Raw genomic sequence first — 23,123 nt, forward strand, 5'->3', positions numbered from 1 at the left:
TCACAAACACAATAAACATATAGTGGTTCGGTGCACCCCAGCACCTACATCCACTCCCCAAGACCTCTTGGGAATTCCACTATAATCCTACAGATTACAGCCGGTTGTTTTACAAGCTCACAACCCAACTTGTTGTTTTGCAAGATAACAACGAACTCGGTCGGTTTTCCCAGGCTCACCGACTAGAACCAACCCCGATTGTTTTCCCGGGCTCACAATCAAACCCTTACACGTTGGTTTTACCCTCGGCTCACCAACAAACCTAAACCCCGTTGGTTTTCCCTTTGGCTCACCAACAAACCTTACACCGTTGGTTTTCCCTTTGGCTCACCAACAAACCTTTAACCCCTTGATTCAATCCCTTGATTGAATCAAGTTACAAGATATTAAAACAAAGAATAAAAACAAATCAAAGCTTCTTAAGCAAGCAAATATAACAATATAAACAAATAGAGTAAAGAGAAGCCCTCAAACGAGTTTTGAAGATGGAGGAGCTCGGCTTCTTCTTTACTTGACCCTCTTCTGATTTGGCACGAGGTAGAGGATCACTGAGGCAGCACACGGATGGAGAGGAAGCTTTGGGATTCTCTTGGATGCTCTTCTTCTCTCTATTTCGCTTTGGATGGCCCTTTTGTGCTTATGGGAGATTTCCTTTGTAATCTCTTTGAGATCTCTTTCCTAGATGATCTCTCCCACTTCCATGAGTTCTCCCCTAGCTCTCTTCTTGTTTTTATAGCTTTAGATGGAGTGGAAACAAGAATATAGCCGTTAGAGACAAAAATATAGCCGTTGGAACCAGTCTGCACCTCCTGACAATATTACCGTTGGGATCGGAGTCGACTCGCGCGATCAGGAGTCGACTCGGCTGTAGCGGGAGTCGACTCAAGCTTTTCCGGAGTCGACTCGGCAACTGTTCCAAATTTGAATTTTGTCCACTCGAGTCGACTCGACTATCCTGGGAGTCGACTCGAATCCCAGAGTCCGAACTCCCGATCCTCTGTCTTTTGGCTCGTCCAGTCTTGGAGTCGACTCGAACTTCCTTGGAGTCGACTCGGCTCTCAGTTTTCGAAAGTTGGTCTTCTGCCATCTTAGTGTAGTGCTGCCTTGGAGTCGACTCGAGCTGTCTGGGAGTCGACTCGAATCTCAGAGGCAGTAACTTGGTTTTCTGTCTGTTGATGGTCGCGGAGTCTCGGAGTCGACTCGTGCAATGCGGGAGTCGACTCGAATCTCAGAGTCCCAAAAATGCTCTCTGACTTTTTCCTTGTGTTCCGCTGAGAGTCGACTCTTGCTTTCTTCGGAGTCGACCTACCAACCATCGGAGTCGACTCGCGTTCCACTGGAGTCGACTCGAATCTCAGACCCGAAAACTGCTCTCTGACTTTTCTGCCTGTGACTCCTAGGAGTCGACTCATACTTCTCCGGAGTCGACTCATACTTCTCCGGAGTCGACTCGAATTCCACTGGAGTCGACTCGAAGACTGTTCTTTTGAATTTTTCTTTTGATTTTACTCCTCCAATTTGAATCCTTTGAACTTTAAACTTTGGGCCAATAAATTGTAGCTTTCTTCTAGCTTTCTTCTAACTTTTCTTGAGAGCTTTTGGAGGCCTTCTTGTGTTCTTCCAACTTGCTATGTTCCTTGCAAAATAAATATCTTTCTCCTTGCAACATAAACATTAGTATCCATACTTCAAGGTTTTGTGATCATCAAAATCAATCTATGAATCAATCTTTGGGTCATCAATCTCCCCCTTTTTGATGATGACAAAACTTGGAGTATATGCAATATAAAAGATATTGTTTTCTAGAAGTAATACATAGCTAAGTTGCATGAAGTAGAAAACATATATATTTAAAAAAAAAACATACTTCATGATAATGCTTTAGATTTAATCAGCTTAACACAATCAACATATTTCAATTTAAGCTGATTTGTATTCAATTCAAAGCATAAAGGCATTATGAGCATATACTTAGATATTTCTCCCCCTTTTTGACAACATCAAAAGATAGGGAAACATTAAGCACAAAGATCAGAATACTCATATATTTCTTTTCCTTATTGTACTCTGATTTGAATGTTAAATTATTGCAAGGATATGAATCATATAACTCAAGGCAATAATATTGGAATCAGATTAATGAGCACAGATCAGAGCCAATTAAGATAATTTCAGAACAGAACACATTAAATGTGATTTCAAGAAGTTTTCTAATTTGATACCACAGATAGTTTTCTATTCAAGTGTAGGTGGAATCTTCCTTAGGTTAATTCAAGAAATACTACAAATGATATTCAAAGAAAACACGAGTGGAAATCTAACCTCTCTTCAATAATAAGTATGAAAGCTTGTTCATTTAAGACCTTTTGCCCAATCTATTAAGTATTTTATCAAACATGAGAGCAATTTTAGTTAATTTTCAGAGTAAAAGATCAAAACTTATATATTTGAGAGACATATCATCATGTTGGATCATTAATTTTTAATGTCTTCAAAGTTCTTTTATTCCTTTAGAAAATAAGCACAATTTGATACATATATAAAGATATGAATTGGCACAGAATTGACGTTCTAAAGAGCAAGCTAATTAGGACTTATTAGTGAATTTCAAAATAAATTTTCTAAGAGATACTCAAGACCATTCAACACGTTATTCTCCCCCTTTGTCATTAAGTTAAAGGCTCTTAAGATCAACTTGCAATTTGGTTCATGATTTATGCATAAGATATACTAACCAAATAACACGCCTCAAGGTGTATCATAAAGGTTTTCAGATTTAAATTTCAGATGATACATATTGGAGAGTATTAGGATCACTTTTCATTTAGTATTCTTTCTCTCTCCTTTATAAATTTATGCAATTAAGTTCCATCAGACCTCTCCTTCTGAAATTTTCTTTCTCCCCCTCAATTGATCATTCCATCTAAGAGTTTTAAAATTTGAAGATAATGTTCAATAAAATCGTCAATCTCAAAAATATATTTTCTATAAGTTTCAGCTTATTTTTACAAGACTCAAGGTTTGAGATAAGACAACCTTTATAGAACTCATCTCAAGGTAATTAAAGCATGTCTTGCAATATAAGGAGGTTCATCAAAATCAATCCATAAAGTGCAAGGTATGCATCAAATTGAAGTGACTTTAGGATAAGATACTGAATATCTAAAGCTCCCCCTTAAAAGATGCATTCTTCTTTAATCTTTCTTTTCTTTTGTCGAATTTCAGATTTTAATGATAAACGTGAATAGAGCTGAAACTTTATGATATCAAGAATGTAGAGTGATCTAGAAATATTCACAATTTATAGTAATCACTCTTGTTAATCTTTTAAGAACAAGTTATGCTTTCTCCTAATCTTAGAGAAAATGTATGAAAATATTAATCAAAAGTAATTCATTTGAAGCTTAGTTTCTTTTAAAAGCATTTACACTTTCTTTCTTTTAGATCATTCACTCTATTGATGAAAGTCTTTAATGATATAGGAGAGAAAAACATATAGATGATCATGGAAGTATATGTATTTATAGAACTCAATTTCTTAATCACAATTTTTCAGCAATGTATACATGAAACTCAATAAATTTTTTAAATATTAAAATAAAGTCATATATTTTAAAAATATTTACTTGCAATCAAGATCATTGAAAGACACATCATTTAGACCAATATTGGTACATTTTAATGATAAGAAAAGATATGTTTCGGATGCGTATCGGAGCAATCAAAATAAATTATGTTTTTCTTACATTAACATTTTATTTAGTAATCATATGGAGTTTAAGCTTTTATACAAAATCAAATTCTGAATTTCATAAAGATTTTCAATAGAGGCCTTTTAAGTCATAATTTGAGATATGTATCTTTCACATTGTGGCTCATCTTAAATTACTAAGATTGAAAACACATATTTCAATAACATTAGAGCACTTTCAGAATCTTTGTATTTAGTATTGAGTTTCGATACAAAATGGAGGATATTTTAACAAGTATTAGGATATTATGTATCAAAGTTAGGCAAGTAGAAAGATAGATCAAGATCAATTCATTTTGCCTAAATAGAGATATCTTTCTCTTCTCATTTCAACTTTCACATTTTAACGATGATTGTGAATGACAAATCTGAATTTTGCCCATCGAAACTCCCTTTTATGACAAAGCAGCAGACCTCGACGGCCCGAGACATTCGCGCCGCCGGGGCCGTTCTGGCGAAGGATTCAACGCGCTGGTCCCGCTATGCGGCATGGCACCGCGAGTCTCCGGACTCAGTTTATTTTCGGGGGAAAAAAATTATCCGAAGAGGAAAAGCCAAAAGCCGAAAAATTAAAAATAAATGTTATCAAAAAATAAAAAAGCGGGCAAAAAATATAAGGGGTGCAACACGAGGACTTCCCAGGGGGTCACCCATCCTAGTACTACTCTCGCCCAAGCCCGCTTAACTGCGGAGTTCTGATGGGATCCGATGCATTAGTGCTGGTATGATCGCACCCATGACATGCCCTTCGAAACTCCCTTTTATGACAAAGTAACAGACCTCGACGGCCCGAGACATTCGCGTCGCCGGGGCCGTTCTGGCGTAGGATTCAACGCGCTGGTCCCGCTATGCGGCATGGCACCGCCAGTCTCCGGTCTCAGTTTATTTTCGGGGGAAAAAAATTATCCGAAGAGGAAAAACCAAAAGCCGAAAAATTAAAAATAAATATTATCAAAAAATAAAAAAGCGGGCAAAAAATAAAAGGGGTGCAACACGAGGACTTCCCGGGGGTCACCCATCCTAGTACTAATCTCGCCCAAGCACGCTTAACTGCGGAGTTCTGATGGGATCCGGTGCATTAGTGCTGGTATGATCGCACCCATGACATGCCCATCGAAACTCCCTTTTATGACAAAGCAGCAGACCTCGACGACCCGAGACATTCGCGCCGCCGGGGCCGTTCTGGCGTAGGATTCAACGCGCTGGTCCCGCTATGCGGCATGGCACCGCCAGTCTCCGGACTCAGTTTATTTTCGGAGGAAAAAAATTATCCGGAGAGGAAAAGCCAAAAGCCGAAAAATTAAAAATAAATATTATCAAAAAATAAAAAAGCGGGCAAAAAATAAAAGGGGTGCAACACGAGGACTTCCCAGGGGGTCACCCATCCTAGTACTACTCTCGCCCAAGCACGCTTAACTGCGGAGTTCTGATGGGATCCGGTGCATTAGTGCTGGTATGATCGCACCCATGACATGCTCTTCGAAACTCCCTTTTATGACAAAGCAGCAGACCTCGATGGCCCGAAACATTCGCGCCGCCGAGGCCGTTCTGGCGTAGGATTCAACACGCTGGTCCCGCTATGCGGCATGGCACCGCGAGTCTCCGGACTCAGTTTATTTTCGGGAAAAAAAATTATCCGAAGAGAAAAAACCAAAAGCCGAAAAATTAAAAATAAATATTATCAAAAAATAAAAAAGCGGGCAAAAAATAAAAGGGGTGCAACAAGAGGACTTCCCGGGGGTCACCCATCCTAGTACTAATCTTGCCCAAGCACGCTTAACTGCGGAGTTCTGATGGGATCCGGTGCATTAGTGCTGGTATGATCGCACCCATGACATGCCCATCGAAACTTCCTTTTATGACAAAGCAGCAGACCTCGACGGCCCGAGACATTCGCGCCACCGGGGCCGTTCTGGCGTAGGATTCAACGCGCTGGTCCCGCTATGCGGCATGGCACCGCCAGTCTCCGGACTCAGTTTATTTTCGGAGGAAAAAAATTATCCGAAGAGGAAAAGCCAAAAGCCAAAAAACTAAAAATAAATATTATCAAAAAATAAAAAAGCGGGCAAAAAATAAAAGGGGTGCAACACGAGGACTTCCCAGGGGGTCACCCATCCTAGTACTACTCTCGCCCAAGCACGCTTAACTGCGGAGTTCTGATGGGATCCGGTGCATTAGTGCTGGTATGATCGCACCCATGACATGCCCTTCGAAACTCCCTTTTATGACAAAGCAGCAGACCTCGATGGCCCGAAACATTCGCGCCGCCGAGGCCGTTCTGGCGTAGGATTCAACACGTTGGTCCCGCTATGCGGCATGGCACCGCGAGTCTCCGGACTCAGTTTATTTTCGGGAAAAAAAATTATCCGAAGAGAAAAAGCCAAAAGCCGAAAAATTAAAAATAAATATTATCAAAAAATAAAAAAGCGGGCAAAAAATAAAAGGGGTGCAACACGAGGACTTCCCAGGGGGTCACCCATCCTAGTACTACTCTCGCCCAAACACGCTTAACTGCGGAGTTCTGATGGGATCCGGTGCATTAGTGCTGGTATGATCGCACCCATGACTCGCCCATCGAAACTCCCTTTTATGACAAAGCAGCAGACCTCGACGGCCTGAGACATTCGCGCTGCCGGGGCCGTTCTGGCGTAGGATTCAACGCGCTGGTCCCGCTATGCGGCATGGCACCGCCAGTCTCCGGACTCAGTTTATTTTCGGGGGAAAAAAATTATCCGAAGAAAAAAAGCCAAAAGCCGAAAAATTAAAAATAAATATTATCAAAAAATAAAAAAGCGGGCAAAAAATAAAAGGGGTGCAACACGAGGACTTCCCAGGGGGCCACCCATCCTAGTACTACTCTCGCCCAAGCACGCTTAACTGCGGAGTTCTGATGGGATCCGGTGCATTAGTGCTAGTATGATCGCACCCATGACATGCCCTTCGAAACTCCCTTTTATGACAAAGCAGCAGACCTCGATGGCCCGAGACATTCGCGCCGCCGGGGACGTTCTGGCGTAGGATTCAACACGCTGGTCCCGCTATGCGGCATGGCACCGCGAGTCCCCGGACTCAGTTTATTTTCGGGGAAAAAAATTATCCGAAGAGAAAAAGCCAAAAGCCGAAAAATTAAAAATAAATATTATCAAAAAATAAAAAAGCGGGCAAAAAATAAAAAGGGTGCAACACGAGGACTTCCCAGGGGGTCACCCATCCTAGTACTACTCTCGCCCAAGCACGCTTAACTGTGGAGTTCTGATGGGATCCGGTGCATTTGTGCTGGTATGATCGCACCCATGACATGCCCATCGAAACTCCCTTTTATGACAAAGCAGCAGACCTCGACGGCCCGAGACATTCGCGCCGCCGGGGCCGTTCTGGCGAAGGATTCAACGCGCTGGTCCCGCTATGCGGCATGGCACCGCGAGTCTCCGGACCCAGTTTATTTTCGGGGGAAAAAAATTATCCGAAGAGGAAAAGCCAAAAGCCGAAAAATTAAAAATAAATGTTATCAAAAAATAAAAAAGCGGGCAAAAAATATAAGGGGTGCAACACGAGGACTTCCCAGGGGGTCACCCATCCTAGTACTACTCTCGCCCAAGCCCGCTTAACTGCGGAGTTCTGATGGGATCCGATGCATTAGTGCTGGTATGATCGCACCCATGACATGCCCTTCGAAACTCCCTTTTATGACAAAGTAACAGACCTCGACGGCCCGAGACATTCGCGCCGCCGGGGCCATTCTGGCGTAGGATTCAACGCGCTGGTCCCGCTATGCGGCATGGCACCGCCAGTCTCCGGACTCAGTTTATTTTCGGGGGAAAAAAATTATCCGAAGAGGAAAAACCAAAAGCCGAAAAATTAAAAATAAATATTATCAAAAAATAAAAAAGCGGGCAAAAAATAAAAGGGGTGCAACACGAGGACTTCCCGGGGGTCACCCATCCTAGTACTAATCTCGCCCAAGCACGCTTAACTGCGGAGTTCTGATGGGATCCGGTGCATTAGTGCTGGTATGATCGCACCCATGACATGCCCATCGAAACTCCCTTTTATGACAAAGCAGCAGACCTCGACGGCCTGAGACATTCGCGCCGCCGGGGCCGTTCTGGCGTAGGATTCAACGCGCTGGTCCCGCTATGCGGCATGGCACCGCCAGTCTCCTGACTCAGTTTATTTTCGGGGGAAAAAAATTATCCGAAGAGGAAAAGCCAAAAGCCGAAAAATTAAAAATAAATATTATCAAAAAATAAAAAAGCGGGCAAAAAATAAAAGGGGTGCAACACGAGGACTTCCCAGGGGGTCACCCATCATAGTACTACTCTCGCCCAAGCACGCTTAACTGCGGAGTTCTGATGGGATCCGGTGCATTAGTGCGGGTATGATCGCACCCATGACATGCCCATCGAAACTCCCTTTTATGACAAAGCAGCAGACCTCGACGGCCCGAGACATTCGCGCCGCCGGGGCCGTTCTGGCGTAGGATTCAACGCGCTGGTCCCGCTATGCGGCATGGCACCGCCAGTCTCCGGACTCAGTTTATTTTCGGAGGAAAAAAATTATCCGGAGAGGAAAAGCCAAAAGCCGAAAAATTAAAAATAAATATTATCAAAAAATAAAAAAGCGGGCAAAAAATAAAAGGGGTGCAACACGAGGACTTCCCAGGGGGTCACCCATCCTAGTACTACTCTCGCCCAAGCACGCTTAACTGCGGAGTTCTGATGGGATCCGGTGCATTAGTGCTGGTATGATCGCACCCATGACATGCTCTTCGAAACTCCCTTTTATGACAAAGCAGCAGACCTCGATGGCCCGAAACATTCGCGCCGCCGAGGCCGTTCTGGCGTAGGATTCAACACGCTGGTCCCGCTATGCGGCATGGCACCGCGAGTCTCCGGACTCAGTTTATTTTCGGGAAAAAAAATTATCCGAAGAGAAAAAACCAAAAGCCGAAAAATTAAAAATAAATATTATCAAAAAATAAAAAAGCGGGCAAAAAATAAAAGGGGTGCAACAAGAGGACTTCCCGGGGGTCACCCATCCTAGTACTAATCTTGCCCAAGCACGCTTAACTGCGGAGTTCTGATGGGATCCGGTGCATTAGTGCTGGTATGATCGCACCCATGACATGCCCATCGAAACTTCCTTTTATGACAAAGCAGCAGACCTCGACGGCCCGAGACATTCGCGCCACCGGGGCCGTTCTGGCGTAGGATTCAACGCGCTGGTCCCGCTATGCGGCATGGCACCGCCAGTCTCCGGACTCAGTTTATTTTCGGAGGAAAAAAATTATCCGAAGAGGAAAAGCCAAAAGCCAAAAAACTAAAAATAAATATTATCAAAAAATAAAAAAGCGGGCAAAAAATAAAAGGGGTGCAACACGAGGACTTCCCAGGGGGTCACCCATCCTAGTACTACTCTCGCCCAAGCATGCTTAACTGCGGAGTTCTGATGGGATCCGGTGCATTAGTGCTGGTATGATCGCACCCATGACATGCCCTTCGAAACTCCCTTTTATGACAAAGCAGCAGACCTCGATGGCCCGAAACATTCGCGCCGCCGAGGCCGTTCTGGCGTAGGATTCAACACGTTGGTCCCGCTATGCGGCATGGCACCGCGAGTCTCCGGACTCAGTTTATTTTCGGGAAAAAAAATTATCCGAAGAGAAAAAGCCAAAAGCCGAAAAATTAAAAATAAATATTATCAAAAAATAAAAAAGCGGGCAAAAAATAAAAGGGGTGCAACACGAGGACTTCCCAGGGGGTCACCCATCCTAGTACTACTCTCGCCCAAACACGCTTAACTGCGGAGTTCTGATGGGATCCGGTGCATTAGTGCTGGTATGATCGCACCCATGACTCGCCCATCGAAACTCCCTTTTATGACAAAGCAGCAGACCTCGACGGCCTGAGACATTCGCGCTGCCGGGGCCGTTCTGGCGTAGGATTCAACGCGCTGGTCCCGCTATGCGGCATGGCACCGCCAGTCTCCGGACTCAGTTTATTTTCGGGGGAAAAAAATTATCCGAAGAAAAAAAGCCAAAAGCCGAAAAATTAAAAATAAATATTATCAAAAAATAAAAAAGCGGGCAAAAAATAAAAGGGGTGCAACACGAGGACTTCCCAGGGGGCCACCCATCCTAGTACTACTCTCGCCCAAGCACGCTTAACTGCGGAGTTCTGATGGGATCCGGTGCATTAGTGCTAGTATGATCGCACCCATGACATGCCCTTCGAAACTCCCTTTTATGACAAAGCAGCAGACCTCGATGGCCCGAGACATTCGCGCCGCCGGGGACGTTCTGGCGTTGGATTCAACACGCTGGTCCCGCTATGCGGCATGGCACCGCGAGTCCCCGGACTCAGTTTATTTTCGGGGAAAAAAATTATCCGAAGAGAAAAAGCCAAAAGCCGAAAAATTAAAAATAAATATTATCAAAAAATAAAAAAGCGGGCAAAAAATAAAAAGGGTGCAACACGAGGACTTCCCAGGGGGTCACCCATCCTAGTACTACTCTCGCCCAAGCACGCTTAACTGTGGAGTTCTGATGGGATCCGGTGCATTTGTGCTGGTATGATCGCACCCATGACATGCCCATCGAAACTCCCTTTTATGACAAAGCAGCAGACCTCGACGGCCCGAGACATTCGCGCCGCCGGGGCCGTTCTGGCGAAGGATTCAACGCGCTGGTCCCGCTATGCGGCATGGCACCGCGAGTCTCCGGACCCAGTTTATTTTCGGGGGAAAAAAATTATCCGAAGAGGAAAAGCCAAAAGCCGAAAAATTAAAAATAAATGTTATCAAAAAATAAAAAAGCGGGCAAAAAATATAAGGGGTGCAACACGAGGACTTCCCAGGGGGTCACCCATCCTAGTACTACTCTCGCCCAAGCCCGCTTAACTGCGGAGTTCTGATGGGATCCGATGCATTAGTGCTGGTATGATCGCACCCATGACATGCCCTTCGAAACTCCCTTTTATGACAAAGTAACAGACCTCGACGGCCCGAGACATTCGCGCCGCCGGGGCCGTTCTGGCGTAGGATTCAACGCGCTGGTCCCGCTATGCGGCATGGCACCGCCAGTCTCCGGACTCAGTTTATTTTCGGGGGAAAAAAATTATCCGAAGAGGAAAAACCAAAAGCCGAAAAATTAAAAATAAATATTATCAAAAAATAAAAAAGCGGGCAAAAAATAAAAGGGGTGCAACACGAGGACTTCCCGGGGGTCACCCATCCTAGTACTAATCTCGCCCAAGCACGCTTAACTGCGGAGTTCTGATGGGATCCGGTGCATTAGTGCTGGTATGATCGCACCCATGACATGCCCATCGAAACTCCCTTTTATGACAAAGCAGCAGACCTCGACGGCCTGAGACATTCGCGCCGCCGGGGCCGTTCTGGCGTAGGATTCAACGCGCTGGTCCCGCTATGCGGCATGGCACCGCCAGTCTCCGGACTCAGTTTATTTTCGGGGGAAAAAAATTATCCGAAGAGGAAAAGCCAAAAGCCGAAAAATTAAAAATAAATATTATCAAAAAATAAAAAAGCGGGCAAAAAATAAAAGGGGTGCAACACGAGGACTTCCCAGGGGGTCACCCATCATAGTACTACTCTCGCCCAAGCACGCTTAACTGCGGAGTTCTGATGGGATCCGGTGCATTAGTGCGGGTATGATCGCACCCATGACATGCCCATCGAAACTCCCTTTTATGACAAAGCAGCAGACCTCGACGGCCCGAGACATTCGCGCCGCCGGGGCCGTTCTGGCGTAGGATTCAACGCGCTGGTCCCGCTATGCGGCATGGCACCGCCAGTCTCCGGACTCAGTTTATTTTCGGGGGAAAAAAATTATCCGAAGAGGAAAAGCCAAAAGCCGAAAAATTAAAAATAAATATTATCAAAAAATAAAAAAGCGGGCAAAAAATAAAAGGGGTGCAACACGAGGACTTCCTAGGGGGTCACCCATCCTAGTACTACTCTCGCCCAAGCACGCTTAACTGCGGAGTTCAGATGGGATCCGGTGCCTTAGTGCTGGTATGATCGCACCCATGACATGCCCATCGAAACTCCCTTTTATGACAAAGCAGCAGACCTCGACGGCCCGAGACATTCGCGCCGCCGGGGCCGTTCTGGCATAGGATTCAACGCGCTGGTCCCGCTATGCGGCATGGCACCGCCAGTCTCCGGACTCAGTTTATTTTCGGGGGAAAAAAATTATCCGAAGAGAAAAAGCCAAAAGCCGAAAAATTAAAAATAAATATTATCAAAAAATAAAAAAGCGGGCAAAAAATAAAAGGGGTGCAACACGAGGACTTCCCAGGGGGCCACCCATCCTAGTACTACTCTCGCCCAAGCACGCTTAACTGCGGAGTTCTGATGGGATCCGGTGCATTAGTGCTAGTATGATCGCACCCATGACATGCCCTTCGAAACTCCCTTTTATGACAAAGCAGCAGGCCTCGATGGCCCGAGACATTCGCGCCGCCGGGGACGTTCTGGCGTAGGATTCGACCCGCTGGTCCCGCTATGCGGCATGGCACCGCGAGTCCCCGGACTCAGTTTATTTTCGGGGGAAAAAATTATCCGAAGAGAAAATGCCAAAAGCCGAAAAATTAAAAATAAATATTATCAAAAAATAAAAAAGTGGGCAAAAAATAAAAGGGGTGCAACACGAGGACTTCCCAGGGGGTCACCCATCCTAGTACTACTCTCGCCCAAGCACGCTTAACTGCGGAGTTCTGATGGGATCCGGTGCATTAGTGCTGGTATGATCGCACCCATGACATGCCCATCGAAACTCCCTTTTATGACAAAGCAGCAGACCTCGACGGCCCGAGACATTCGCGCCGCCGGGGCCGTTCTGGCGTAGGATTCAACGCGCTGGTCCCGCTATGCGGCTTGGCACCGCCAGTCTCCGGACTTAGTTTATTTTCGGGGGAAAAAAATTATCCGAAGAGGAAAAGCCAAAAGCCGAAAAATTAAAAATAAATATTATCAAAAAATAAAAAAACGGGCAAAAAATATAAGGGGTGCAACACGAGGACTTCCCAGGGGGTCACCCATCCTAGTACTACTCTCGCCCAAGCCCGCTTAACTGCGGAGTTCTGATGGGATCCGGTGCATTAGTGCTGGTATGATCGCACCCATGACATGCCCTTCGAAACTCCCTTTTATGACAAAGCAACAGACCTCGACGGCCCGAGACATTCGCGCCGCCGGTGCCGTTCTGGCGTAGGATTCAAAGCGCTGGTCCCGCTATGCGGCATGGCACCGCCAGTCTCCGGACTCAGTTTATTTTCGGGGGAAAAAAATTATCCGAAGAGGAAAAACCAAAAGCCGAAAAATTAAAAATAAATATTATCAAAAAATAAAAAAGCGGGCAAAAAATAAAAGGGGTGCAACAAGAGGACTTCCCGGGGGTCACCCATCCTAGTACTAATCTTGCCCAAGCACGCTTAACTGCGGAGTTCTGATGGGATCCGGTGCATTAGTGCTGGTATGATCGCACCCATGACATGCCCATCGAAACTCCCTTTTATGACAAAGCAGCAGACCTCGACGGCCCGAGACATTCGCGCCGCCGGGGCCGTTCTGGCGTAGGATTCAACGCGCTGGTCCCGCTATGCGGCATGGCACCGCCAGTCTCCGGACTCAGTTTATTTTCGGGGGAAAAAAATTATCCGAAGAGGAAAAACCAAAAGCCGAAAAATTAAAAATAAATATTATCAAAAAATAAAAAAGCGGGCAAAAAATAAAAGGGGTGCAACACGAGGACTTCCCGGGGGTCACCCATCCTAGTACTAATCTCGCCCAAGCACGCTTAACTGCGGAGTTCAGATGGGATCCGGTGCCTTAGTGCTGGTATGATCGGACCCATGACATGCCCATCGAAACTCCCTTTTATGACAAAGCAGCAGACCTCGACGGCCTGAGACATTCGCGCCGCCGGGGCCGTTCTGGCGTAGGATTCAACGCGCTGGTCCCGCTATGCGGCATGGCACCGCCAGTCTCCGGACTCAGTTTATTTTCGGGGGAAAAAAATTATCCGAAGAGGAAAAGCCAAAAGCCGAAAAATTAAAAATAAATATTATCAAAAAATAAAAAAGCGGGCAAAAAATAAAAGGGGTGCAACACGAGGACTTCCTAGGGGGTCACCCATCCTAGTACTACTCTCGCCCAAGCACGCTTAACTGCGGAGTTCAGATGGGATCCGGTGCCTTAGTGCTGGTATGATCGCACCCATGACATGCCCATCGAAACTCCCTTTTATGACAAAGCAGCAGACCTCGACGGCCCGAGACATTCGCGCCGCCGGGGCCGTTCTGGCATAGGATTCAACGCGCTGGTCCCGCTATGCGGCATGGCACCGCCAGTCTCCGGACTCAGTTTATTTTCGGGGGAAAAAAATTATCCGAAGAGAAAAAGCCAAAAGCCGAAAAATTAAAAATAAATATTATCAAAAAATAAAAAAGCGGGCAAAAAATAAAAGGGGTGCAACACGAGGACTTCCCAGGGGGCCACCCATCCTAGTACTACTCTCGCCCAAGCACGCTTAACTGCGGAGTTCTGATGGGATCCGGTGCATTAGTGCTAGTATGATCGCACCCATGACATGCCCTTCGAAACTCCCTTTTATGACAAAGCAGCAGGCCTCGATGGCCCGAGACATTCGCGCCGCCGGGGACGTTCTGGCGTAGGATTCGACCCGCTGGTCCCGCTATGCGGCATGGCACCGCGAGTCCCCGGACTCAGTTTATTTTCGGGGGAAAAAATTATCCGAAGAGAAAATGCCAAAAGCCGAAAAATTAAAAATAAATATTATCAAAAAATAAAAAAGTGGGCAAAAAATAAAAGGGGTGCAACACGAGGACTTCCCAGGGGGTCACCCATCCTAGTACTACTCTCGCCCAAGCACGCTTAACTGCGGAGTTCTGATGGGATCCGGTGCATTAGTGCTGGTATGATCGCACCCATGACATGCCCATCGAAACTCCCTTTTATGACAAAGCAGCAGACCTCGACGGCCCGAGACATTCGCGCCGCCGGGGCCGTTCTGGCGTAGGATTCAACGCGCTGGTCCCGCTATGCGGCTTGGCACCGCCAGTCTCCGGACTTAGTTTATTTTCGGGGGAAAAAAATTATCCGAAGAGGAAAAGCCAAAAGCCGAAAAATTAAAAATAAATATTATCAAAAAATAAAAAAACGGGCAAAAAATATAAGGGGTGCAACACGAGGACTTCCCAGGGGGTCACCCATCCTAGTACTACTCTCGCCCAAGCCCGCTTAACTGCGGAGTTCTGATGGGAACCGGTGCATTAGTGCTGGTATGATCGCACCCATGACATGCCCTTCGAAACTCCCTTTTATGACAAAGCAACAGACCTCGACGGCCCGAGACATTCGCGCCGCCGGGGCCGTTCTGGCGTAGGATTCAAAGCGCTGGTCCCGCTATGCGGCGTGGCACCGCCAGTCTCCGGACTCAGTTTATTTTCGGGGGAAAAAAATTATCCGAAGAGGAAAAACCAAAAGCCGAAAAATTAAAAATAAATATTATCAAAAAATAAAAAAGCGGGCAAAAAATAAAAGGGGTGCAACAAGAGGACTTCCCGGGGGTCACCCATCCTAGTACTAATCTTGCCCAAGCACGCTTAACTGCGGAGTTCTGATGGGATCCGGTGCATTAGTGCTGGTATGATCGCACCCATGACATGCCCATCGAAACTCCCTTTTATGACAAAGCAGCAGACCTCGACGGCCCGAGACATTCGCGCCGCCGGGGCCGTTCTGGCGTAGGATTCAACGCGCTGGTCCCGCTATGCGGCATGGCACCGCCAGTCTCCGGACTCAGTTTATTTTCGGAGGAAAAAAATTATCCGAAGAGGAAAAGCCAAAAGCCAAAAAATTAAAAATAAATATTATCAAAAAATAAAAAAGCGGGCAAAAAATAAAAGGGGTGCAACACGAGGACTTCCCAGGGGGTCACCCATCCTAGTACTACTCTCGCCCAAGCACGCTTAACTGCGGAGTTCTGATGGGATCCGGTGCATTAGTGCTGGTATGATCGCACCCATGACATGCCCTTCGAAACTCCCTTTTATGACAAAGCAGCAGACCTCGATGGCCCGAAACATTCGCGCCGCCGAGGCCGTTCTGGCGTAGGATTCAACACGCTGGTCCCGCTATGCGGCATGGCACCGCGAGTCTCCGGACTCAGTTTATTTTCGAGAAAAAAAATTATCCGAAGAGAAAAAGCCAAAAGCCGAAAAATTAAAAATAAATATTATCGAAAAATAAAAAAGCGGGCAAAAAATAAAAGGGGTGCAACACGAGGACTTCCCAGGGGGTCACCCATCCTAGTACTACTCTCGCCCAAACACGCTTAACTGCGGAGTTCTGATGGGATCCGGTGCATTAGTGCTGGTATGATCGCACCCATGACTCGCCCATCGAAACTCCCTTTTATGACAAAGCAGCAGACCTCGACGGCCTGAGACATTCGCGCCGCCGGGGCCGTTCTGGCGTAGGATTCAACGCGCTGGTCCCGCTATGCGGCATGGCACCGCGAGTCCCCGGACTCAGTTTATTTTCGGGGGAAAAAATTATCCGAAGAGAAAAAGCCAAAAGCCGAAAGATTAAAAATAAATATTATCAAAAAATAAAAAAGCGGGCAAAAAATAAAAGGGGTGCAACACGAGGACTTCCCAGGGGGTCACCCATCCTAGTACTACTCTCGCCCAAGCCCGCTTAACTGCGGAGTTCTGATGGGATCCGATGCATTAGTGCTGGTATGATCGCACCCATGACATGCCCTTCGAAACTCCCTTTTATGACAAAGTAGCAGACCTCGACGGCCCGAGACATTCGCGTCGCCGGGGCCGTTCTGGCGTAGGATTCAACGCGCTGGTCCCGCTATGCGGCATGGCACCGCCAGTCTCCGGACTCAGTTTATTTTCGGGGAAAAAAAATTATCCGAAGAGGAAAAACCAAAAGCCGAAAAATTAAAAATAAATATTATCAAAAAATAAAAAAGCGGGCAAAAAATAAAAGGGGTGCAACACGAGGACTTCCCGGGGGTCACCCATCCTAGTACTAATCTCGCCCAAGCACGCTTAACTGCGGAGTTCTGATGGGATCGGGTGCATTAGTGCTGGTATGATCGCACCCATGACATGCCCATCGAAACTCCCTTTTATGACAAAGCAGCAGACCTCGACGACCCGAGACATTCGCGCCGCCGGGGCCGTTCTGGCGTAGGATTCAACGCGCTGGTCCCGCTATGCGGCATGGCACCGCCAGTCTCCGGACTCAGTTTATTTTCGGAGGAAAAAAATTATCCGGAGAGGAAAAGCCAAAAGCCGAAAAATTAAAAATAAATATTATCAAAAAATAAAAAAGCGGGCAAAAAATAAAAGGGGTGCAACACGAGGACTTCCCAGGGGGTCACCCATCCTAGTACTACTCTCGCCCAAGCACGCTTAATTGCGGAGTTCTGATGGGATCCGGTGCATTAGTGCTGGTATGATCGCACCCATGACATGCTCTTCGAAACTCCCTTTTATGACAAAGCAGCAGACCTCGATGGCCCGAAACATTCGCGCCGCCGAGGCCGTTCTGGCGTAGGATTCAACGCGCTGGTCCCGCTATGCGGCATGGCACCGCGAGTCTCCGGACTCAGTTTATTTTCGGAAAAAAAAATTATCCGAAGAGAAAAAGCCAAAAGCCGAAAAATTAAAAATAAATATTATCAAAAAATAAAAAAGCGGGCAAAAAATAAAAGGGGTGCAACACGAGGACTTCCCAGGGGGTCACCCATCCTAGTACTACTCTCGCCCAAACACGCTTAACTGCGGAGTTCTGATGGGATCCGGTGCATTAGTGCTGGTATGATCGCACCCATGACTTGCCCATCGAAACTCCCTTTTATGACAAAGCAGCAGACCTCGACGGCCCGAGACATTCGCGCCGCCGGGGCCGTTCTGGCGTAGGATTCAACGCGCTGGTCCCGCTATGCGGCATGGCACCGCCAGTCTCCGGACTCAGTTTATTTTCGGGGGAAAAAAATTATCCGAAGAGGAAAAGCCAAAAGCCGAAAAATTAAAAATAAATTTTAAAAATAAAAAAGCGGGCAAAAAATAAAAGGGGTGCAACACGAGGACTTCCCAGGGGGTCACCCATCCTAGTACTACTCTCGCCCAAGCACGCTTAACTGCGGAGTTCTGATGGGATCCGGTGCATTAGTGCTGGTATGATCGCACCCATGACATGCCCATCGAAACTCCCTTTTATGACAAAGCAGCAGACCTCGACGGCCCGAGACATTCGCGCCGCCGGGGCCGTTCTGGCGTAGGATTCAACGCGCTGGTCCCGCTATGCGGCATAGCACCGCCAGTCTCCGGACTCAGTTTATTTTCGGGGGAAAAAAATTATCCGAAGAGGAAAAGCCAAAAGCCGAAAAATTAAAAATAAATATTATCAAAAAATAAAAAAGCGGGCAAAAAATAAAAGGGGTGCAACACGAGGACTTCCCAGGGGGTCACCCATCCTAGTACTACTCTCGCCCAAGCACGCTTAACTACGGAGTTCTGATGGGATCCGGTGCCTTAGTGCTGGTATGATCGCACCAATGACATGCCCATCGAAACTCCCTTTTATGACAAAGCAGCAGACCTCGACGGCCCGAGACATTCGCGCCGCCGGGGCCGTTCTGGCGTAGGATTCAACGCGCTGGTCACGCTATGCGGCATGGCACCGCCAGTCTCCGGACTCAGTTTATTTTCGGGGGAAAAAAATTATCCGAAGAAGAAAAGCCAAAAGCCGAAAAATTAAAAATAAATATTATCAAAAAATAAAAAAGCGGGCAAGAAATAAAAGGGGTGCAACAAGAGGACTTCCCGGGGGTCACCCATCCTAGTACTAATCTTGCCCAAGCACGCTTAACTGCGGAGTTCTGATGGGATCCGGTGCATTAGTGCTGGTATGATCGCACCCATGACATGCCCATCGAAACTCCCTTTTATGACAAAGCAGCAGACCTCGACGGCCCGAGACATTCGCGCCGCCGGGGCCGTTCTGGCGTAGGATTCAACGCGCTGGTCCCGCTATGCGGCATGGCACCGCCAGTCTCCGGACTCAGTTTATTTTCGGGGGAAAAAAATTATCCGAAGAGGAAAAGCCAAAAGCCGAAAAATTAAAAATAAATTTTAAAAATAAAAAAGCGGGCAAAAAATAAAAGGGGTGCAACACGAGGACTTCCCAGGGGGTCACCCATCCTAGTACTACTCTCGCCCAAGCACGCTTAACTGCGGAGTTCTGATGGGATCCGGTGCATTAGTGCTGGTATGATCGCACCCATGACATGCCCATCGAAACTCCCTTTTATGACAAAGCAGCAGACCTCGACGGCCCGAGACATTCGCGCCGCCGGGGCCGTTCTGGCGTAGGATTCAACGCGCTGGTCCCGCTATGCGGCATAGCACCGCCAGTCTCCGGACTCAGTTTATTTTCGGGGGAAAAAAATTATCCGAAGAGGAAAAGCCAAAAGCCGAAAAATTAAAAATAAATATTATCAAAAAATAAAAAAGCGGGCAAAAAATAAAAGGGGTGCAACACGAGGACTTCCCAGGGGGTCACCCATCCTAGTACTACTCTCGCCCAAGCACGCTTAACTACGGAGTTCTGATGGGATCCGGTGCCTTAGTGCTGGTATGATCGCACCCATGACATGCCCATCGAAACTCCCTTTTATGACAAAGCAGCAGACCTCGACGGCCCGAGACATTCGCGCCGCCGGGGCCGTTCTGGCGTAGGATTCAACGCGCTGGTCACGCTATGCGGCATGGCACCGCCAGTCTCCGGACTCAGTTTATTTTCGGGGGAAAAAAATTATCCGAAGAAGAAAAGCCAAAAGCCGAAAAATTAAAAATAAATATTATCAAAAAATAAAAAAGGGGGCAAGAAATAAAAGGGGTGCAACAAGAGGACTTCCCGGGGGTCACCCATCCTAGTACTAATCTTGCCCAAGCACGCTTAACTGCGGAGTTCTGATGGGATCCGGTGCATTAGTGCTGGTATGATCGCACCCATGACATGCCCATCGAAACTCCCTTTTATGACAAAGCAGCAGACCTCGACGGCCCGAGACATTCGCGCCGCCGGGGCCGTTCTGGCGTAGGATTCAACGCGCTGGTCCCGCTATGCGGCATGGCACCGCCAGTCTCCGGACTCAGTTTATTTTCGGAGGAAAAAAATTATCCGAAGAGGAAAAGCCAAAAGCCAAAAAATTAAAAATAAATATTATCAAAAAATAAAAAAGCGGGCAAAAAATAAAAGGGGTGCAACACGAGGACTTCCTAGGGGGTCACCCATCCTAGTACAACTCTCGCCCAAGCACGCTTAACTGCGGAGTTCTGATGGGATCCGGTGCATTAGTGCTGGTATGATCGCACCCATGACATGCCCTTCGAAACTCCCTTTTATGACAAAGCAGCAGACCTCGATGGCCCGAAACATTCGCGCCGCCGAGGCCGTTCTGGCGTAGGATTCAACACGCTGGTCCCGCTATGCGGCATGGCACCGCGAGTCTCCGGAATCAGTTTATTTTCGGGAAAAAAAATTATCTGAAGAGAAAAAGCCAAAAGCCGAAAAATTAAAAATAAATATTATCAAAAAATAAAAAAGCGGGCAAAAAATAAAAGGGGTGCAACACGAGGACTTCCCAGGGGGTCACCCATCCTAGTACTACTCTCGCCCAAACACGCTTAACTGCGGAGTTCTGATGGGATCCGGTGCATTGGTGCTGGTATGATCGCACCCATGACTCGCCCATCGAAACTCCCTTTTATGACAAAGCAGCAGACCTCGACGGCCTGAGACATTCGCGCCGCCGGGGCCGTTCTGGCGTAGGATTCAACGCGCTGGTCCCGCTATGCGGCATGGCACCGCCAGTCTCCGGACTCAGTTTATTTTCGGGGGAAAAAAATTATCCGAAGAGGAAAAGCCAAAAGCCGAAAAATTAAAAATAAATATTATCAAAAAATAAAAAAGCGGGCAAAAAATAAAAGGGGTGCAACACGAGGACTTCCCAGGGGGTCACCCATCATAGTACTACTCTCGCCCAAGCACGCTTAACTGCGGAGTTCTGATGGGATCCGGTGCATTAGTGCGGGTATGATCGCACCCATGACATGCCCATCGAAACTCCCTTTTATGACAAAGCAGCAGACCTCGACGGCCCGAGACATTCGCGCCGCCGGGGCCGTTCTGGCGTAGGATTCAACGCGCTGGTCCCGCTATGCGGCATGGCACCGCCAGTCTCCGGACTCAGTTTATTTTCGGAGGAAAAAAATTATCCGGAGAGGAAAAGCCAAAAGCCGAAAAATTAAAAATAAATATTATCAAAAAATAAAAAAGCGGGCAAAAAATAAAAGGGGTGCAACACGAGGACTTCCCAGGGGGTCACCCATCCTAGTACTACTCTCGCCCAAGCACGCTTAATTGCGGAGTTCTGATGGGATCCGGTGCATTAGTGCTGGTATGATCGCACCCATGACATGCTCTTCGAAACTCCCTTTTATGACAAAGCAGCAGACCTCGATGGCCCGAAACATTCGCGCCGCCGAGGCCGTTCTGGCGTAGGATTCAACGCGCTGGTCCTGCTATGCGGCATGGCACCGCGAGTCTCCGGACTCAGTTTATTTTCGGAAAAAAAAATTATCCGAAGAGAAAAAGCCAAAAGCCGAAAAATTAAAAATAAATATTATCAAAAAATAAAAAAGCGGGCAAAAAATAAAAGGGGTGCAACACGAGGACTTCCCAGGGGGTCACCCATCCTAGTACTACTCTCGCCCAAACACGCTTAACTGCGGAGTTCTGATGGGATCCGGTGCATTAGTGCTGGTATGATCGCACCCATGACTTGCCCATCGAAACTCCCTTTTATGACAAAGCAGCAGACCTCGACGGCCCGAGACATTCGCGCCGCCGGGGCCGTTCTGGCGTAGGATTCAACGCGCTGGTCCCGCTATGCGGCATGGCACCGCCAGTCTCCGGACTCAGTTTATTTTCGGGGGAAAAAAATTATCCGAAGAGGAAAAGCCAAAAGCCGAAAAATTAAAAATAAATTTTAAAAATAAAAAAGCGGGCAAAAAATAAAAGGGGTGCAACACGAGGACTTCCCAGGGGGTCACCCATCCTAGTACTACTCTCGCCCAAGCACGCTTAACTGCGGAGTTCTGATGGGATCCGGTGCATTAGTGCTGGTATGATCGCACCCATGACATGCCCATCGAAACTCCCTTTTATGACAAAGCAGCAGACCTCGACGGCCCGAGACATTCGCGCCGCCGGGGCCGTTCTGGCGTAGGATTCAACGCGCTGGTCACGCTATGCGGCATGGCACCGCCAGTCTCCGGACTCAGTTTATTTTCGGGGGAAAAAAATTATCCGAAGAAGAAAAGCCAAAAGCCGAAAAATTAAAAATAAATATTATCAAAAAATAAAAAAGCGGGCAAGAAATAAAAGGGGTGCAACAAGAGGACTTCCCGGGGGTCACCCATCCTAGTACTAATCTTGCCCAAGCACGCTTAACTGCGGAGTTCTGATGGGATCCGGTGCATTAGTGCTGGTATGATCGCACCCATGACATGCCCATCGAAACTCCCTTTTATGACAAAGCAGCAGACCTCGACGGCCCGAGACATTCGCGCCGCCGGGGCCGTTCTGGCGTAGGATTCAACGCGCTGGTCCCGCTATGCGGCATGGCACCGCCAGTCTCCGGACTCAGTTTATTTTCGGAGGAAAAAAATTATCCGAAGAGGAAAAGCCAAAAGCCAAAAAATTAAAAATAAATATTATCAAAAAATAAAAAAGCGGGCAAAAAATAAAAGGGGTGCAACACGAGGACTTCCTAGGGGGTCACCCATCCTAGTACAACTCTCGCCCAAGCACGCTTAACTGCGGAGTTCTGATGGGATCCGGTGCATTAGTGCTGGTATGATCGCACCCATGACATGCCCTTCGAAACTCCCTTTTATGACAAAGCAGCAGACCTCGATGGCCCGAAACATTCGCGCCGCCGAGGCCGTTCTGGCGTAGGATTCAACACGCTGGTCCCGCTATGCGGCATGGCACCGCGAGTCTCCGGAATCAGTTTATTTTCGGGAAAAAAAATTATCTGAAGAGAAAAAGCCAAAAGCCGAAAAATTAAAAATAAATATTATCAAAAAATAAAAAAGCGGGCAAAAAATAAAAGGGGTGCAACACGAGGACTTCCCAGGGGGTCAGCCATCCTAGTACTACTCTCGCCCAAACACGCTTAACTGCGGAGTTCTGATGGGATCCGGTGCATTGGTGCTGGTATGATCGCACCCATGACTCG

The 23,123-nt window shown here is 47.1% G+C and overlaps 51 non-coding genes and 1 pseudogene across 51 annotated transcripts; all 52 read right to left on the bottom strand.

Moving 5' to 3' along the window:
* Positions 1-4,368: 4,368 nt before the first annotated feature.
* LOC149766512 (5S ribosomal RNA) lies at positions 4,369-4,487 on the bottom strand. Its single transcript, XR_016405678.1, has one exon. It is a non-coding gene; the product is annotated as a 5S ribosomal RNA (ribosomal RNA).
* Positions 4,488-4,734: 247 nt separating this feature from the next.
* On the bottom strand, positions 4,735-4,852 carry LOC149766513 (5S ribosomal RNA). The gene has a single exon (XR_016405001.1). It is a non-coding gene; the product is annotated as a 5S ribosomal RNA (ribosomal RNA).
* A 247-nt stretch (positions 4,853-5,099) lies between these two features.
* On the bottom strand, positions 5,100-5,218 carry LOC149766514 (5S ribosomal RNA). The gene has a single exon (XR_016411531.1). It is a non-coding gene; the product is annotated as a 5S ribosomal RNA (ribosomal RNA).
* A 246-nt stretch (positions 5,219-5,464) lies between these two features.
* Positions 5,465-5,582, bottom strand: LOC149766515 (5S ribosomal RNA). The gene has a single exon (XR_016408555.1). It is a non-coding gene; the product is annotated as a 5S ribosomal RNA (ribosomal RNA).
* Positions 5,583-5,829: 247 nt separating this feature from the next.
* On the bottom strand, positions 5,830-5,948 carry LOC149766516 (5S ribosomal RNA). Its single transcript, XR_016411532.1, has one exon. It is a non-coding gene; the product is annotated as a 5S ribosomal RNA (ribosomal RNA).
* A 246-nt stretch (positions 5,949-6,194) lies between these two features.
* LOC149766517 (5S ribosomal RNA) lies at positions 6,195-6,313 on the bottom strand. The gene has a single exon (XR_016401085.1). It is a non-coding gene; the product is annotated as a 5S ribosomal RNA (ribosomal RNA).
* A 247-nt stretch (positions 6,314-6,560) lies between these two features.
* On the bottom strand, positions 6,561-6,679 carry LOC149766518 (5S ribosomal RNA). The gene has a single exon (XR_016403912.1). It is a non-coding gene; the product is annotated as a 5S ribosomal RNA (ribosomal RNA).
* A 246-nt stretch (positions 6,680-6,925) lies between these two features.
* LOC149766519 (5S ribosomal RNA) lies at positions 6,926-7,044 on the bottom strand. The gene has a single exon (XR_016404542.1). It is a non-coding gene; the product is annotated as a 5S ribosomal RNA (ribosomal RNA).
* A 247-nt stretch (positions 7,045-7,291) lies between these two features.
* On the bottom strand, positions 7,292-7,410 carry LOC149766520 (5S ribosomal RNA). Its single transcript, XR_016405679.1, has one exon. It is a non-coding gene; the product is annotated as a 5S ribosomal RNA (ribosomal RNA).
* A 247-nt stretch (positions 7,411-7,657) lies between these two features.
* LOC149766521 (5S ribosomal RNA) lies at positions 7,658-7,775 on the bottom strand. Its single transcript, XR_016405002.1, has one exon. It is a non-coding gene; the product is annotated as a 5S ribosomal RNA (ribosomal RNA).
* Positions 7,776-8,022: 247 nt separating this feature from the next.
* On the bottom strand, positions 8,023-8,141 carry LOC149766522 (5S ribosomal RNA). The gene has a single exon (XR_016400852.1). It is a non-coding gene; the product is annotated as a 5S ribosomal RNA (ribosomal RNA).
* Positions 8,142-8,388: 247 nt separating this feature from the next.
* LOC149766523 (5S ribosomal RNA) lies at positions 8,389-8,507 on the bottom strand. Its single transcript, XR_016411533.1, has one exon. It is a non-coding gene; the product is annotated as a 5S ribosomal RNA (ribosomal RNA).
* A 246-nt stretch (positions 8,508-8,753) lies between these two features.
* On the bottom strand, positions 8,754-8,871 carry LOC149766524 (5S ribosomal RNA). Its single transcript, XR_016408556.1, has one exon. It is a non-coding gene; the product is annotated as a 5S ribosomal RNA (ribosomal RNA).
* Positions 8,872-9,118: 247 nt separating this feature from the next.
* On the bottom strand, positions 9,119-9,237 carry LOC149766525 (5S ribosomal RNA). The gene has a single exon (XR_016402607.1). It is a non-coding gene; the product is annotated as a 5S ribosomal RNA (ribosomal RNA).
* A 246-nt stretch (positions 9,238-9,483) lies between these two features.
* Positions 9,484-9,602, bottom strand: LOC149766526 (5S ribosomal RNA). Its single transcript, XR_016401087.1, has one exon. It is a non-coding gene; the product is annotated as a 5S ribosomal RNA (ribosomal RNA).
* A 247-nt stretch (positions 9,603-9,849) lies between these two features.
* On the bottom strand, positions 9,850-9,968 carry LOC149766527 (5S ribosomal RNA). The gene has a single exon (XR_016403913.1). It is a non-coding gene; the product is annotated as a 5S ribosomal RNA (ribosomal RNA).
* Positions 9,969-10,214: 246 nt separating this feature from the next.
* LOC149766528 (5S ribosomal RNA) lies at positions 10,215-10,333 on the bottom strand. Its single transcript, XR_016404543.1, has one exon. It is a non-coding gene; the product is annotated as a 5S ribosomal RNA (ribosomal RNA).
* Positions 10,334-10,580: 247 nt separating this feature from the next.
* On the bottom strand, positions 10,581-10,699 carry LOC149766529 (5S ribosomal RNA). Its single transcript, XR_016405680.1, has one exon. It is a non-coding gene; the product is annotated as a 5S ribosomal RNA (ribosomal RNA).
* A 247-nt stretch (positions 10,700-10,946) lies between these two features.
* LOC149766530 (5S ribosomal RNA) lies at positions 10,947-11,064 on the bottom strand. The gene has a single exon (XR_016405003.1). It is a non-coding gene; the product is annotated as a 5S ribosomal RNA (ribosomal RNA).
* A 247-nt stretch (positions 11,065-11,311) lies between these two features.
* Positions 11,312-11,430, bottom strand: LOC149766531 (5S ribosomal RNA). Its single transcript, XR_016400853.1, has one exon. It is a non-coding gene; the product is annotated as a 5S ribosomal RNA (ribosomal RNA).
* A 247-nt stretch (positions 11,431-11,677) lies between these two features.
* On the bottom strand, positions 11,678-11,796 carry LOC149766532 (5S ribosomal RNA). Its single transcript, XR_016403329.1, has one exon. It is a non-coding gene; the product is annotated as a 5S ribosomal RNA (ribosomal RNA).
* A 247-nt stretch (positions 11,797-12,043) lies between these two features.
* On the bottom strand, positions 12,044-12,162 carry LOC149766533 (5S ribosomal RNA). Its single transcript, XR_016403915.1, has one exon. It is a non-coding gene; the product is annotated as a 5S ribosomal RNA (ribosomal RNA).
* Positions 12,163-12,408: 246 nt separating this feature from the next.
* Positions 12,409-12,527, bottom strand: LOC149766534 (5S ribosomal RNA). The gene has a single exon (XR_016411534.1). It is a non-coding gene; the product is annotated as a 5S ribosomal RNA (ribosomal RNA).
* A 247-nt stretch (positions 12,528-12,774) lies between these two features.
* LOC149766535 (5S ribosomal RNA) lies at positions 12,775-12,893 on the bottom strand. The gene has a single exon (XR_016402907.1). It is a non-coding gene; the product is annotated as a 5S ribosomal RNA (ribosomal RNA).
* A 247-nt stretch (positions 12,894-13,140) lies between these two features.
* On the bottom strand, positions 13,141-13,258 carry LOC149766536 (5S ribosomal RNA). The gene has a single exon (XR_016408557.1). It is a non-coding gene; the product is annotated as a 5S ribosomal RNA (ribosomal RNA).
* Positions 13,259-13,505: 247 nt separating this feature from the next.
* Positions 13,506-13,623, bottom strand: LOC149766537 (5S ribosomal RNA; annotated as a pseudogene).
* Positions 13,624-13,870: 247 nt separating this feature from the next.
* On the bottom strand, positions 13,871-13,989 carry LOC149766538 (5S ribosomal RNA). Its single transcript, XR_016403330.1, has one exon. It is a non-coding gene; the product is annotated as a 5S ribosomal RNA (ribosomal RNA).
* A 247-nt stretch (positions 13,990-14,236) lies between these two features.
* On the bottom strand, positions 14,237-14,355 carry LOC149766539 (5S ribosomal RNA). Its single transcript, XR_016403916.1, has one exon. It is a non-coding gene; the product is annotated as a 5S ribosomal RNA (ribosomal RNA).
* A 246-nt stretch (positions 14,356-14,601) lies between these two features.
* Positions 14,602-14,720, bottom strand: LOC149766540 (5S ribosomal RNA). Its single transcript, XR_016411535.1, has one exon. It is a non-coding gene; the product is annotated as a 5S ribosomal RNA (ribosomal RNA).
* A 247-nt stretch (positions 14,721-14,967) lies between these two features.
* Positions 14,968-15,086, bottom strand: LOC149766541 (5S ribosomal RNA). Its single transcript, XR_016406808.1, has one exon. It is a non-coding gene; the product is annotated as a 5S ribosomal RNA (ribosomal RNA).
* A 247-nt stretch (positions 15,087-15,333) lies between these two features.
* On the bottom strand, positions 15,334-15,451 carry LOC149766542 (5S ribosomal RNA). Its single transcript, XR_016408559.1, has one exon. It is a non-coding gene; the product is annotated as a 5S ribosomal RNA (ribosomal RNA).
* Positions 15,452-15,698: 247 nt separating this feature from the next.
* On the bottom strand, positions 15,699-15,817 carry LOC149766543 (5S ribosomal RNA). Its single transcript, XR_016411536.1, has one exon. It is a non-coding gene; the product is annotated as a 5S ribosomal RNA (ribosomal RNA).
* Positions 15,818-16,063: 246 nt separating this feature from the next.
* On the bottom strand, positions 16,064-16,182 carry LOC149766544 (5S ribosomal RNA). Its single transcript, XR_016401088.1, has one exon. It is a non-coding gene; the product is annotated as a 5S ribosomal RNA (ribosomal RNA).
* Positions 16,183-16,428: 246 nt separating this feature from the next.
* LOC149766545 (5S ribosomal RNA) lies at positions 16,429-16,547 on the bottom strand. Its single transcript, XR_016405681.1, has one exon. It is a non-coding gene; the product is annotated as a 5S ribosomal RNA (ribosomal RNA).
* A 247-nt stretch (positions 16,548-16,794) lies between these two features.
* Positions 16,795-16,912, bottom strand: LOC149766546 (5S ribosomal RNA). Its single transcript, XR_016408202.1, has one exon. It is a non-coding gene; the product is annotated as a 5S ribosomal RNA (ribosomal RNA).
* Positions 16,913-17,159: 247 nt separating this feature from the next.
* LOC149766547 (5S ribosomal RNA) lies at positions 17,160-17,278 on the bottom strand. Its single transcript, XR_016403495.1, has one exon. It is a non-coding gene; the product is annotated as a 5S ribosomal RNA (ribosomal RNA).
* A 246-nt stretch (positions 17,279-17,524) lies between these two features.
* Positions 17,525-17,643, bottom strand: LOC149766548 (5S ribosomal RNA). Its single transcript, XR_016401089.1, has one exon. It is a non-coding gene; the product is annotated as a 5S ribosomal RNA (ribosomal RNA).
* A 243-nt stretch (positions 17,644-17,886) lies between these two features.
* On the bottom strand, positions 17,887-18,005 carry LOC149766549 (5S ribosomal RNA). Its single transcript, XR_016411537.1, has one exon. It is a non-coding gene; the product is annotated as a 5S ribosomal RNA (ribosomal RNA).
* Positions 18,006-18,252: 247 nt separating this feature from the next.
* On the bottom strand, positions 18,253-18,371 carry LOC149766550 (5S ribosomal RNA). Its single transcript, XR_016403501.1, has one exon. It is a non-coding gene; the product is annotated as a 5S ribosomal RNA (ribosomal RNA).
* Positions 18,372-18,618: 247 nt separating this feature from the next.
* LOC149766551 (5S ribosomal RNA) lies at positions 18,619-18,736 on the bottom strand. The gene has a single exon (XR_016408560.1). It is a non-coding gene; the product is annotated as a 5S ribosomal RNA (ribosomal RNA).
* A 243-nt stretch (positions 18,737-18,979) lies between these two features.
* On the bottom strand, positions 18,980-19,098 carry LOC149766552 (5S ribosomal RNA). Its single transcript, XR_016411539.1, has one exon. It is a non-coding gene; the product is annotated as a 5S ribosomal RNA (ribosomal RNA).
* A 247-nt stretch (positions 19,099-19,345) lies between these two features.
* LOC149766553 (5S ribosomal RNA) lies at positions 19,346-19,464 on the bottom strand. The gene has a single exon (XR_016400727.1). It is a non-coding gene; the product is annotated as a 5S ribosomal RNA (ribosomal RNA).
* A 247-nt stretch (positions 19,465-19,711) lies between these two features.
* Positions 19,712-19,829, bottom strand: LOC149766554 (5S ribosomal RNA). The gene has a single exon (XR_016408561.1). It is a non-coding gene; the product is annotated as a 5S ribosomal RNA (ribosomal RNA).
* Positions 19,830-20,076: 247 nt separating this feature from the next.
* LOC149766555 (5S ribosomal RNA) lies at positions 20,077-20,195 on the bottom strand. Its single transcript, XR_016404739.1, has one exon. It is a non-coding gene; the product is annotated as a 5S ribosomal RNA (ribosomal RNA).
* A 246-nt stretch (positions 20,196-20,441) lies between these two features.
* Positions 20,442-20,560, bottom strand: LOC149766556 (5S ribosomal RNA). The gene has a single exon (XR_016404328.1). It is a non-coding gene; the product is annotated as a 5S ribosomal RNA (ribosomal RNA).
* A 247-nt stretch (positions 20,561-20,807) lies between these two features.
* LOC149766557 (5S ribosomal RNA) lies at positions 20,808-20,926 on the bottom strand. Its single transcript, XR_016400854.1, has one exon. It is a non-coding gene; the product is annotated as a 5S ribosomal RNA (ribosomal RNA).
* A 247-nt stretch (positions 20,927-21,173) lies between these two features.
* On the bottom strand, positions 21,174-21,292 carry LOC149766558 (5S ribosomal RNA). The gene has a single exon (XR_016403496.1). It is a non-coding gene; the product is annotated as a 5S ribosomal RNA (ribosomal RNA).
* A 246-nt stretch (positions 21,293-21,538) lies between these two features.
* On the bottom strand, positions 21,539-21,657 carry LOC149766559 (5S ribosomal RNA). Its single transcript, XR_016401090.1, has one exon. It is a non-coding gene; the product is annotated as a 5S ribosomal RNA (ribosomal RNA).
* Positions 21,658-21,900: 243 nt separating this feature from the next.
* LOC149766560 (5S ribosomal RNA) lies at positions 21,901-22,019 on the bottom strand. The gene has a single exon (XR_016411540.1). It is a non-coding gene; the product is annotated as a 5S ribosomal RNA (ribosomal RNA).
* Positions 22,020-22,266: 247 nt separating this feature from the next.
* LOC149766561 (5S ribosomal RNA) lies at positions 22,267-22,384 on the bottom strand. Its single transcript, XR_016408562.1, has one exon. It is a non-coding gene; the product is annotated as a 5S ribosomal RNA (ribosomal RNA).
* Positions 22,385-22,631: 247 nt separating this feature from the next.
* Positions 22,632-22,750, bottom strand: LOC149766562 (5S ribosomal RNA). The gene has a single exon (XR_016404740.1). It is a non-coding gene; the product is annotated as a 5S ribosomal RNA (ribosomal RNA).
* Positions 22,751-22,996: 246 nt separating this feature from the next.
* Positions 22,997-23,115, bottom strand: LOC149766563 (5S ribosomal RNA). Its single transcript, XR_016407104.1, has one exon. It is a non-coding gene; the product is annotated as a 5S ribosomal RNA (ribosomal RNA).
* Between the last annotated feature and the right edge of the window lie 8 nt (positions 23,116-23,123).

Source organism: Phoenix dactylifera, chromosome 4 (genome assembly GCF_051530095.1).
Source record: "Phoenix dactylifera cultivar Ajwa chromosome 4, Ajwa_hap1_PhDact_Kaust_v1.1, whole genome shotgun sequence".
Taxonomy (NCBI): domain Eukaryota; kingdom Viridiplantae; phylum Streptophyta; class Magnoliopsida; order Arecales; family Arecaceae; genus Phoenix; species Phoenix dactylifera.